We start from the raw sequence: 13,794 nt of genomic DNA on the forward strand, positions 1-13,794 counted from the left end.
ATGACTGGGAAGTTCTGAAGCCAAATTTGAACTCAGGACTTTCTGACTCCAGACCCAGCTCTCTATCCACTGTACCATGATGCACATAGTAAGCACTTAATAAATGTTTGTTGATTTGAACCAACAAAGGAGACTGAGGAATGGTCAGACAGGTGGAAGGAACAGCATAGTATCTCAAAAATCAAAAAAGGAGAATATCTGGGAGGAAAAGGTAGTGAGCAGTGTCAAATGCAGCCGCTTAGAGGAAATTTCTGTTCTAATGTCTTTGTGATCACATTGGTCCCAAGTAGTCATGAAGCATTTTCATGCACCACCATAGAAGAAGAATATCTGTGCGTCCTGAACTTGTTATATCTAATCAATGTAGCTGTCAGATTGTATACTCCTAGAGATCAAGGACTGTGTCTATGAATATTTTTTGTAGAAAGACAAGGACAATCTCACTCCCTCCATTGATTTAACCAATGTTTTTTGATGGCAACGATGCCATCATAAATTAGTCGCTATAATTTCTCATGATTGTGAAAAATTCATTAAATCTTCATTTTTGGTCACAGTTTAAGCACCATGTAGGAGAGAAGACTCTTTTTTATAATTATCAACAGAAAATCTTTAAGTTTTTCTCTCCAAAATGCGAGAGGCCTTGCTTTTGGTTCTCATAATATTTTGTGGACAATAGCACAGCACTAACCCATCTCAGCCAGTATTATAAGAGGAAGGAAAGTCTAGGGATTGGAATAAGAGTCTAACAGTATGGAGTTTCTATGTGACTTTTGGCTGGTATAAAATTATTCCATACTTCTGTAAAGTCAAGTCAACACCACACCTGGCATTCAGCCACCAATCTGTTCCAGGGAGCTCTGTATGAAGAGTGGGCCCCCTCTCCCTCTCCTGTTGACTTGTGACAGCCCTGTTGAAGGAGAACATGCCGTCGTTCTGACTGTAGACTAAGTAGGGAGAGTGACCTAAAGTTTTCTTTGTCCAGAATGGAAATGCACATTTGTTGTATTTATTGGAAGATAATCAAGAAGATAGAGAGGACAAAGATGGGACCCATCAACCTCCTGAAGGCTTTTCATAGAATCACGTAATGTCAGAATTAGCAGAGCCCTCATGGATTATCTGATCCAAATTTTATAGACGAGGAAGTCATGGAACAAAGAAACAAAAAAGACTTACCCATGATCACACAGCTAGTTAGTCATGAAGCTTGGACTTATGCTGAGACTTTCTCATTCCCTTCCTCTGGCTCTTTTTTCATCACACTACACTTAAAATATCAGAATAGTACCAAAAAAAAAAAAAAGCATTGACTTTGCAGTCAGAGTACCTATATTCAAATATTAGCTCTGATGCCTATTCCCTGTGTGACCTTGCATGAGTCATTTAACTTCTCTTTGGGTCTCAGTGCCCTCATCTGTAAAATGTATTACATGGTCACTGGAGTCCTATTCAACTCTTGATCTATGATCCTACATATCAAGAAGAGTGGAGATTAACTGAAATAATTGAATTTGACTTGGCTACAATGGAATTGTAATTTGTTGTTCGGTCGTTTCAGTCATGTCCGACGAGGGGCTCTTTATGACCCCATTTGGGGTTTTCTTCCTTCTCCAGCTCATTTTATAGCTAAAGAACTGAGACAAACAGGGTTAAGTGACTTGCCCAGGATCACACCGATTTGAACTCATGAAGGTAAACTTTCCTGATTCCAAGCCCAGTGCCCTATCCACTGCACCACCCAGGTGCCCATTTGGAATTGTAAACATATGTCTTTAAAACTAGAAAAGTACATTTAATGGTCACCTGACATTAAGGAGTGCTACTTCTTTTTAGTTCATTCTTCTTAATTAAATTGTATGGGATGTCCAGAGTGGAAGCAAGCCTGGTCATTCAAGACTTTTTTGAGCTCAGTAGATAGAGCTTGAACAAAAAGGAGATTATGTTAAATAGGGGCATCTCTGAAAGCAATCTTTGCTCCAGAAAACAGGCAGCCTACTGTCAGTCCGACTCTTGGATGGAGAAGAGGCTTTTAGAATGTTTTACTGACCTTGGGTGACCTTACTGTGCGTTCTCTGTGAAATCAGCTGCAAATGAAAATCTCATCTAAAATCATAGAGTGGTAGAGCTGAGAGGGACATTGGAGATCATGAAGTCCAACTTCCTAATAGAGAGGTTGGGTAGTATGGTGGAAGGAAGGCTGGATTTAGTGTCAGGACATGAGCTGTGTGATCACAGGTAAACCACAGAAACTCAGTGTACTCATTTATAAAATAAGGAAATAATAGTTGTCCCATGACTCACAGGGTTGTCATAATGATAAAATAAAATAACATACATCTTTATGCCTTTCTATGGGCTCTTCCATATGCATGGAATGTGTTCCCTTAGCACTTTCTTCTCTTGGAATTCCTAGTTTTCAACAGAACTCAGACAAAGTCCCACCTTCTACATAAGTTTTTTTGCAACTCCCACCAGTTACTAGTACGTCCTGTGAAAATTACTTTGTATTTAATTTTTGCATGTTTTTTGAACTTAAAAAAGTTTTATACCTAGCATTTAGCACATAAATGTTGACAAAAGTAATTTTCAGATGAGCTAACCCAGGTTGAGGGTAACTGACAGGCCTCAAACCCATTGGTGAATTAGGGTAATGTCTACCGTAAGCCGTATTACATATCAGCATGTGTCAAATTTTTCCCTTTTGAATCAGTTACCTTTCTAACACTGCTTAGCTTATTTTGATATCAGAAGGAGCTGCATTCTTACAGTATACCTTAAATGATGGGGATAGGACCCCAAGAAACTTTGCCCATTCCAACTGAAAATATCTCTAAAGATATTCTCATGGATCGTCTCTTAAGTAAAGTAGCCCCAAAGCATTATCACCGTGTTATTAATAATGAGAAGGATGTTTTTTAGCCTTGCTCAATCCCAATGGACTATGTATACACAAAGCCACTGGTAGGACTGTCCTTGTCAGCAAAAGAAGCCCTTGAATCAACCCATGCTGAAGACTAAATCAAACAGTGTGGGGTGTCCAGAATAGAAGGAAGTCTACTCATTCATGACCTTTAGAAGATTGTGTTAACCAGAAACCCTGGGCATCCCTGATGGCAATTTTTGCTGCAGGAAACAGGCAGCCTACTGTTAATCTGACTTTCAGATGAAGAAGACCATGATATGGCTACCTCTACAACACAAAACATGCAAAGATACATTATTCATTATGTGTGCTTTCTGGATTCCTGTATTTTATCCTAATTGCTGTAGCTGTGATCAGCACAGCTAGGTGGCACAGTGGATAGAATGCTGGGCCTGGATCCAGGAAGACTCATCTTCCTGAGTTCAAATATGACCTCAGACATTTATTAACTGTATGACTCTGGGCAAGTCAGTTAACCATGTTTGCCTCAGTGTCCACATTTGTAAAATAAGCTGGAGAAGGAAATGGCAAACCACTCCAGTTATCTTTGCCAAGAAAACCTCAATTAGGGCCATGAAGAGTAGGACATGACTGAAAAACAACTGAACAACAACAATATTTTATTTAATGGTGACTATGTCTGTTATGAGCAAACCTATTGAAGACCTTAAAATCCATGAGTAGAGTTCAATAAGAGAATACAAGACAACGGTTTCTTTGCATGCCTTCAGTTCTTTGATCCAACAATCTAGTCCAACTGTCTTTGTCCAGTCAGTTAACAAGCATTTAGTAAGCATTCATTCTATGCCAGGAAGTGTGTCAGGTTCTAAGTCTACTAAAAAGTATTTATTGAGGGCCTACTATTCAACTCAAAACATTGGATTCAATTTTGCAAACATGAAAAGTACTTACTCAGTAAGAACACAATGCTTGACTTTGAGGAAATTACAAAGTTTTGATAAGGCATGATCCCTGCCCACCTGGAGCAATTACTGCTTACAGGGAAAGATATCAAGAAGTCTGTGCTTTCTTCAGTATATTGTTATTCCCTCCACCGATGCAGATCACTACTTCTACCTGTCTTAATAGTTTCTTCAGGAGTTGTTGTACCCTTCCTAAAATAATCACTTCATATCAATATTCTAATGCTGAACTTTTCAATGATAGAGTGGAGTCAAAAAGACCTAGGTTCAAATCTTGCTTCTGATGCTAGCTCTGTTACTATGGGCAAATCACTTATTCCTAATAAATGCTTTATCTATCTATCTGAATGCCTATCTATCTATCTATCCATCTATCTGTCTTTCTACCCATCTATTATCTAACTACCTATTTGTCCATCTATCCACTCATCTATTTACCTATCTATCCATTTATCATCTATTTGTCCATCCATCTTTCTTTCTCTTTGAATTTCAGTTTAAAAATCTGTAAAATAGGATGATAATACCTGTAAAAGGCTATAATGGCATATACCCATATCAAAGAAGCTCAAATAGATAATAATGCCAGAGAAGCCCTATGTAAACCTTGAAAAACCATGTGAGTTATTATTATTGACATGACCCTTACTATTTTGACTAGTTTGACTTTCAGAGAACAGACCTACACTATGTGAGGTATATATCCAAGGCCTTTCCATCATGATAGGCCCTACCAGAGTTTGTAATATGCTAATATGACCTTCAGGAGCCCAGAGTCACCTCCATCACAAGATGAAACACAGAGTTAGAACTTTAATATAAAGAAATATGACACAATCCCTTGATGGACTTAACAATCTAATTGTATATATAAGGAATGTGTACTTAGAAAACTGAGTAATATAAGAACTTAGCAGCAGTAGAAGAAGTATCACATGATGGTATAAGGTTCAGTGCCCAAAAAGTCAATAGGGATTCATTCCCTTCTTCACTTGTTGCCTATGACTTCTGTTACAGACCATAAGCCACAATTGTGCATTGTTCACTCTGGGATTGTTGGAATCTGTAGCTACACTGTGCTACAAAAATGCTGTGTTGGCATTTTGGCCCAAAGGAAAACTTGCTGTATTTATGATCATCTTTCTTGGAACCTGCTTCAATTTGTACATATGCCTCCTAAATACAAAACCCACAATTGGACATGATATTCTAAGTATAATCTGCCAAGGCCATCTTCTCCAATGCTCTGGAAAAAGATTCTTCTATTATAGCAGTTCCCATACTCTTTTGGTCTCAGGACCCCTTTACACTCTTAAAAATTATTGAGCCTCTGTCCACCTCCCTAGCTTTTGCTTATATGGGTCATATTTGTGTTTACCACATAAAAATTAAAATGTCTTAATGTTATTATGCTAAATTCTTCAGTTTTGACTTCAGAGATCTCCTGAAAGTATCTCAGGGCCACCTCTACCCAGGGTCCCCAAACCACATCTTGAGAACCATTGTTTTATTAATGCAGTTTAGGATTACATTAGCTTTTTGGCTGCCATGTGACCCTTGGCCTTGTCACAAAAATAAGCTTGTCATCTATGCTTTGGCCCAAGTCACTAACACAACCATTGACAAGTGCAGGGGCAGAGACACCTCTGCCAGACTGCTTTATCTAGGATTAACATCCATTCATTAATTTTTCTGTTCAGTTTGTCAACCAGTTCAGAACTTCTTAATTCTACTATCATTTAATTCACCTTTGAATTATGTCATAAGAGCATATATTTAGAGCTGGGAGGAGGCTTGGAAGTCATTTAGGTCCAATCTTCTCATTTTATAGATGAGGTAATTAAGGCCCAGAGGAGGGAAATCTCTCAGCAAACCTTAAAGCACTGCATAAAAAGTTTGCCAAAGATCATGGTTTTATCCACAGTGATGTTTTGAGAAACTTCATCAGATTCCTGCCTCGATGACCTATAAAATATACCCTATCCACACTGTTTTAATCCTTTAATCTAGTAAACCTGGCAAGAAAGGAAATGAAGTTAGCTTGACTGATTTGTTCTTAATTAACCTTTCTGGCCTCTTAGGGAACACTTCTATTTTCTGAGTATTGACAAGTTATTCCTTTAAAAATTCATGCTTAAATTTTTTTTAAACCAGGAATTAGTATCAAGCACACTTATGTTTAGTTCGAAGTATTTTCTTGGTGCAATAGACTGAAGACTGACTCTATGTATGCTTAGCTACTTGTGTAACCTTGGCAGGACACTTAGCACAATGCCTGCAGGATACGTAGGGCCCGTAATAAAGGTTTGTTGACTTGACTCAGCAACTTCTTTGACCCTCCCTTTCTTCATCTGTAAAATGTGGGGGTTGGACAACATGACCTCTAAGGTATCTTCCAGCCCTAAACCTATGGTCCTTTGACCATTATTAACTACTATATTAGAGCCAGTGTGGCCTAATGGAAAAAGTGTTGGAGAAATGGATTAAAATTCTGCCTCAGGCACTCATAAATTGTATGAATCTGGGCAGGTCACTTGACCTTTCAATGCCTCCAAGGCAACTTTCTAAGACTATAATTTACAAGTGAGTTCCCAATCTGCATCGGTAATAAGAGTTGGCAGTGTCTGCCTCAGTTTCCTCATCTGTAAAATGGGATAAGAATAGCACCTATCTCCCAGGGGTATTGTGAGGATAAAATGAGATAATATTTATAAAGTGTTTTGCAAACTTTAAAGCACTAAATAAAGGTTAGCAATAATAATAATAAAGCTATAATCATCATCATTATTGATTATAATGATTATTATCATTCATTTGTTCAATTGAACATAATGCTATAACCAAATTCTTTGTGGAATGGATATCCATCTATAGCTGTATTTAATAAATTCAAATAGATAAATATAGAATTGAGACTATATATGTATATATCTATATGTATGGATATATATACATATTCTGCATTTTTGTGTATTTGTATGTATGTATGTATGTATGTATGTATGTATGTATAGTATGACTGCTTTTGTCAGCAGGAGAAGCCCTAGGAACCAATCTTGAATCAACTCACCTTAAGGGCCCTAGCCCCAGTCTTCATCTCTCTCTCTCCCTGTCTCTCTGTCTTTTTCTTTCTGTCTGTCTTTTTACAGATATAGATATATATCATACATATACGTATACACATATATATGCGTATACATACATATCAAAATATACATTCCTATCAATATACGTATTTGTTTTTGATAAGCTGTGGCCCTATTCAACTACCATCCCACAAAAATTTTAATAGTCCATAATTTCCTGCTGCCCATGGAGAGCAGATGTAATCCACATTCAAGTCAATAAGTATTTAAACATCCAAGGTAGACAGAAGGTAACACAAATGAAAAATTGGTAATGATTCTTCCCCCACAAGGAACTTGTTTATAGCATTATATTCATGTTTATAGCATTATATTCATTCAATTCAACAAAGTTGGTAGAACAAATAAGACAATGTCACCTCATTTATCTTAGCTTTTTGGAGTATTTTCTCAGACAAACAGATTCATAAACAAATTCATAGTTCCTGTCGCTAATATTGAGAATATAAAGCTAAATGAACTGACTTAATCAGCCAGTCATTTCAGAATTAGGATGATATAACCAAATACATCAGTCCCATACCTACTGTGAAGTGTCGCAACCTTGGGAAAGTAATTTTACCTTTCTGGAAAGTGCAAGGTTTTGGACTAGATGACCTTTAAAATCCTTTCCAGCTCTAACACCATGATTCTTTGCTATTAAACCAAGCAGTTCAGTAAAAGAGGCGTAATAATCTATAGACAGTTTTAATTTTTCCCTTAATGCTTTGTCTTGCAGCCAAATCCATAGATTGCCACATAATTCCCTAGGGTTCTCATAGTCTAATTTACTGTCTTCCAGAAAGAAGCTGTCATTCTTTAGTTCATAGACGGCTGGTTGTTTAACACTAGCCTTTGAGTCATTGAACTGAAGCCAAATGATGAGAGAGTGCTTGCAATAAAGAGCATAGGAATTCTTAAGGCCTAGTATGGAATAACCAAAGGCTAGTTAGCATCTGCTTTGAAGAACCACATCATTGGATTTTAAAATGTAGAGGTATTTAACCTCTTAATTCCCATATTTCACACTGACATGGTTAAAAAAAAAATCCAAGAAAGTAGAGGTCTAAAGTTTGAACAAATCATTTACAAATAAATTGATTTACATAAAGGTGCTGCTGCCACACCTGAGTGCTTGAGATATGTCTGTCCTCAATTCCTTATATAGAGAGGCTATTGGTTAGTTTCCCCTAAGTTTGGTTGCTCCTGGGTTAAAGAAGGAAATCTAAACCAAAAACACATGGTGCCACTTCTGTCACTTTATAAGAGTTATTTCTCAATCATGAGTCATTTTTTCCTCTAAAAGAAAAAAACCCAGCTAATTATTTAATTCTCTTGAACAAAGTTCTCTTTTTGATATGAATGTCTCCCACATCATTCTCCCATACGATTGACCCACACACAGAGTCTTATCTTGGAATGACTCATGCCATAGGTCAAAAGGGGAGGGGAAAGTTCTTCAATAACCTTTTTATAACCCCCTTACAAATACTATTTTCTTTGGACTATTCAGTTGTGTTTGTAAATAGTATGCAATTATTCTTCTCCCTCGATCTGACTACTAATTTTTTCAACTGGTTTCTGCAGTGAATTTTGTAGGCAGTTTTAATCTAGTTTTTATTCAGGTTCAAATATATTGAATGAGTATTTCCAATAATTTTCCACCAATAATCGGGCAGCTAGGTAGCGTGGTGAATAAGATGCTGTCCTAGAGTCAGGAAGACTCATCTTTCTGAGTTGAAATCTGACATCAGACACTAACTGTGTAACCTTGGGCAAGTCACTGAACTCTGCCTCAGTTCCTCATCTGTAAAATGAGTTGGAGAAGGAAATGGCAAAACACTCCAGCACCTTTGCCAAGAAAACCCCAAATGGGGTCACAAAGAGGAAAAATGATTAGATTGAGTGGCCTGGCACAGCCCATCCAGTTCCAAGGCTATGATCCTATGATCCTGTAACACACTGTGCCCCAATAAAAGTGAAAAAACCAAAGAGAGAGGTGATTCATTAAGTTTTGTCTCTTATTTACACTTTAATATGAGTGAATTATGTAGATCGTGGACTCACAGCATGGAAAGGGACCCTTGAGGTCATTGAGTCCCCAGCTACAAATGGTCCTAAACATCCCAAACAAGTGGCCAGCCAACCACCATTTAAATACATTGTCCGATAGGTCTTATGATGTCTTTGAGTCAACTCTAATCGCCACCCTGGCGCCTCAGTTGAGTGATTCATCCTCCACCCTTCACTCTCTTTCATCCCCTGTATTCAACTTGTTGCCAGGTCCTGTCGATTTTACCTTTGTAACATCTCTTGCATACACTTCCTTCTCTCCTCCGACTCTGCCAGCACCTCACATCTGGACTATTACAATTGCCTGTGGGTGGGTCTGCCTGCCTCAAATCTCTTCCTACTCCACTTATCTGCCAAAGAGATCTTCCTAAAGTTAAGATGTCACCATTTAATTCGTCTAAGCTCCCTACTCAAGATACTTCAGTGGCTGCCTGTTACCTTCAGGATCAAATATAAAATCCTATTTGGCATTCAAAGCCCTTCATAATCTAGCCAACCGTCCCCCTCCAGCTACTTTTCTAGTCTTTTTATACCTTACCCCCACACATACACATCCCCAGCGATCCACTGACCCTGCCAGCAAAGGTCAGACCTTGAATAAGATACTCCACCTCCCAGCTCCAGGCCTTGTCACTTCACGTCTGGAACGATGTCCCTCCTCATCTCTGGCTTCCTTCAAGTCCCACATAAAATGCCACTCTTTACAGGAAGCCTTTTTTGATCCCCTTTGGTTCTAGTGCCTTCCCTCTGCTGCTTATCTCCAATTTATCCTGTATAGAGCTTGTACAAATATAATTTTTGCATGTTGTCTCCCTCATTCGACTGTGAACTCCCTGAAAGCAGGGACTATTTTTTTTTTGCCTATCTTTGTATTCCCAGCACTGAGCACAGTGCCTAGAACACAGTAAACAATTAATGTTTATTGACTGATTAAATGATTCCACCTCTCATTAACTGTGAAACCATGAGCAAATAACAAACTCCTTGGGCTTCAGTTTCCTCATCTGAATGGGGGAACTACTAATTCCTGTAGTATTTAGCTATGTAAAGTACTTTGTGAGCCTTAAAGCACTTTAGAAATGTCCATTATGTTGATCTCAGTTCTTCTCCTCTTTTTAGGTGCTCAAAGAGTAATAGTCTTGGGACAAGTCACTATCCTGCTTTTATTCTTTCATATGTAATGTTCTGTGAACTATTTACACAGGAGAATAAAATGGCTGCTTTTTGTAATTAATAACAGTGTATAGATGCAATCTCATCTTTTGTGGGCTCACAGAAAGGAGCTTAGAGACAACTCCAGGAGCAAACAGGATGACAGGGATGGCATGCAACTCACCCACTTCCCACTTGGCTTTGATTCTTCCCCTTAGGTCTCTATATTTTAACATCTTTTTGAAAGGAACATAAAATTATGAGTATTTTGTATGGGAACATCCACTAAAAATGTGGGGCAGCTAGGTAGCACAGTGGATAATGAACTGGGCTGGTAATCAGGAAGACTAATCTGCCTGAGTTCAAATCTGGTCTCAGGCTCTTACTAGCTGCATGACACAGGGCAAGTCACTTCACCCTGTTTGCCTCCGTTCCTCATCTGCAAAATGAGCTGGGGAAAGAAATGACAAACCACTCCAATATCTTTGCCAAGAAAACCCCAAACGGGGTCGCAAAGAGTCAGACATAAATGAAAAACAATTCAACAACAACAACCAAAAATGTGGTTCATAAATTTTTAAGGATTGATGTGATTTCTGAGCAGGGAATTATGGGCAACAGTTTCAACTGTGACCGTAGTCTACTTCTAGTACAGTTTATTTGTTGAATTCCCAAAAATATTTTGAAACCTGTAGTTGCATAGTATAATAGGGGTTTGTTTTCTATTAGTTTATGAAATATAACAAGCTTCTGATCAACAAACCACTAGATCATATCTTGCTAGGCATTCAGTAGGTGCTAAATTTTTGCTGCCTACTGTCATGTGTAGTTTCTACCATTCCTTTGCATAATCTGCATTGACTGATAAGTCTAAGATCTTTATATCTAAATTTTTTGGTGATGACAGCCTGGTAATGAATTGCTATCATAAACCCTTCTGTTTCCATAAAGAAGTCTGCACGACTCAGCCATTGTTCAATGATTCTTTGTCAATTTATTGTTGGTTGAGTTCGGGTGAATGCCACCTATGGAGACCCTTTGGATTCCATTCTAGAATCTGAGCTCTTCCAATGTTTGTTGAGTTGACTCATAAGCTGCACCTAGAGATAAACCACTTTTAGTTACATAAAACAGATCCAATAGCATCAAAGTACTGTCCTCCTTTCTGATCTGATGGGTAAAGTGATGTCTATTTCTAAAGGATTTTTATAAGTTTTTAATCTGCATATCATGACCTCTGAGAATTCTCATTGGTCTTCTTCCTCCTTTGTAGTGAAGAAGTGTTTATTTTTCCACAATTGTCTTAGGTTAATGAGCCTTGTGCTTCATTAACACTATATGTGTTCTTCTTAGAATACTTTCCAAAGATGTTACGGTGCTTTTTTACACTTTGAAAAGGACGTGAGGACTGGAATTGCATAGGCATTAATTGTTTTAAGCACATTCTTCCCACTGAGAATTGACTGTAGATATCAGTGATTTCCTCAACTGTAAAACGCAATTTATAATAGCACTTACCTCCCAGAGTTGTTGGGAAGATCAGATGAGAAAATAATTATAAAGTATTTAGCACAGTGCCTGGAACACAGTAAGCACTACAGAAATGTTAGCTATTATTATTAGCTCTTATTTCTTATATTAGAGATTATATATAGATATTATATAACTCATATATAGATATATAATATATATCTAGATTATATATAGATATATAATATAGATATTATATAATATCTAATATTATTATCTCTTGATTTACATAGCCATGGTTTTTTTCCTTGATATATTGATACATATCTATATATCTAAATTTATATGTACTTTTATGCTTGATTCCTTCAGGGCATTAGGGTTTTTTTTAATGTCACCTTCATCCTTTGGGTCAATTTGATCTTCAAATTCAGGTGCAAAGCTTTGTTCTCCATCTTTCCTTGGCATACATTAAGAATTATACACATATACAGTCAAAATAACATTTCAGTATCATTGAAGAAAGATTCCACAAGAAGAAAAAGCAATTTAATGTATTTTTTGGTAAGTCATATAACTTGATGTCATCTATCAAGTAATTAATAAGACTTTTTGGTATGATATCCTTCTTACTTGGAAGGTATCCTCAATTCTACTTAGGAGAGATAATGATGGGTTTAGAGCTAGGCCAAACCATAAAGAGCTTAAACTCTATTCCTGAAAGATACTATACTTTATGTCAACCATTCTTAACATGGTATGTTTTAAATCGAGAACATTACTCTGTGTGAAGACCAATACCCTAGCATTCTCACTATACTCAGGTCTGTATTATAATATAATTTTATATGTATTATATTATGTTACATAATATGTAGTACATGTGTATAACACATGTAACATAAATATTTTATGTTGTGTTAATGTATTATCTATAATATATTAAATATAATATTTACAGTATATGAATAAGCCATGAATATGAATCAAAGACTTATCAGTAATTAGTTGTTGCTGTTATTTGCCCTTTGTTTTCAAAGAGGACCAATGACATTATGGGTAATGTCTTGACTTGTGAATAAATTGGATTTGAGTGAGGCAGAATTGCACAAAATCATCAGCTTCACCCTATCTTCCAGAGTCATCAAAGTCTAGTGGCAAGATAAAAGTCAAGATGACCAGTGATGGTCCAGGATGCAGCAGATGACCTTGACGTCTTTGATGTCTGACCAAGCTCTAAGCACTCCACATTGCAAAAATTGTTCTCATCTTCCCATTGCTCTGGGGGAAATCTTTACGTGCTTAGAGTAGACATCCCCCTAATTCATAGAGGGGTTTGAGGACTCTCAGTTACTCTCAACCCAGTTTAGCCCATCTGCCAAGACAGTTTACCCAGGTGTGGCTGCTGTGCATGCTATAGCTTCTTGAAGCCACAGGTGAGAGTTGAGTGCTAGGTAGAAACAAAGAGGGCTGAACAGACCTGAAAAGGATTTGGCAAGCCCTCACACCAGAGGTGCAAGTCTTCCTGCAACACCGCATACACCCCAGTAAAGATAAAAGAACTAGTCATGATAGAATAAATATTATAGTCTCTCAGGCAATTTGTTGAATCGTTATTAAATCATTAAGTTGCTCTTTACACTTAGCAGACCTCTGACCACACCCCTTCTCCTTCTCAGGGTTTTGTGTATCATAATCTTCTAAATGCATATGGATTTGTTTATGATGCAAGCTGTGAATGCTTTGTTTAAAGTATATAACATGTAACTGACCCATGTGTAGTATCTTCATCTTTTCGTAGTAGATAGGTGATACCTTCTATTAAGAAAAGGTGGGCTCAGGCTTACATTTGAAAGGCAACTTACAAAGTGTTTTGCTAGTAATTAAAGTACCACTGTCAGGTTTTTGAGCCAACAATTTAGGATTTTATCAGAACTTGCTGCTTTCCAGTTTTGCAGTAAAGTTAGAATTTCAGTCACTTTCCTTAGCATAGCTATTCTATTATTTATTATCTTAATGATACACAAGCTTTGTCTCTCATTTTATCTAACTTGTGTTTTTTGTCATATTGAACTTCTTGAGACCGTATAAATTACATGAAACTTTCCACATCCTCCCTGGACTT

The 13,794-nt window shown here is 37.3% G+C and overlaps 1 pseudogene; it reads left to right on the top strand.

The window, feature by feature from the left end:
- The first annotated feature begins 1,046 nt into the window (after positions 1–1,046).
- Positions 1,047–13,794, top strand: part of LOC114031454 — a 51,310-nt pseudogene continuing 38,562 nt past the window's right edge.

This window comes from Vombatus ursinus, unplaced genomic scaffold (genome assembly GCF_900497805.2).
Source record: "Vombatus ursinus unplaced genomic scaffold, bare-nosed wombat genome assembly UNPS02015175.1, whole genome shotgun sequence".
NCBI lineage: Eukaryota > Metazoa > Chordata > Mammalia > Diprotodontia > Vombatidae > Vombatus > Vombatus ursinus.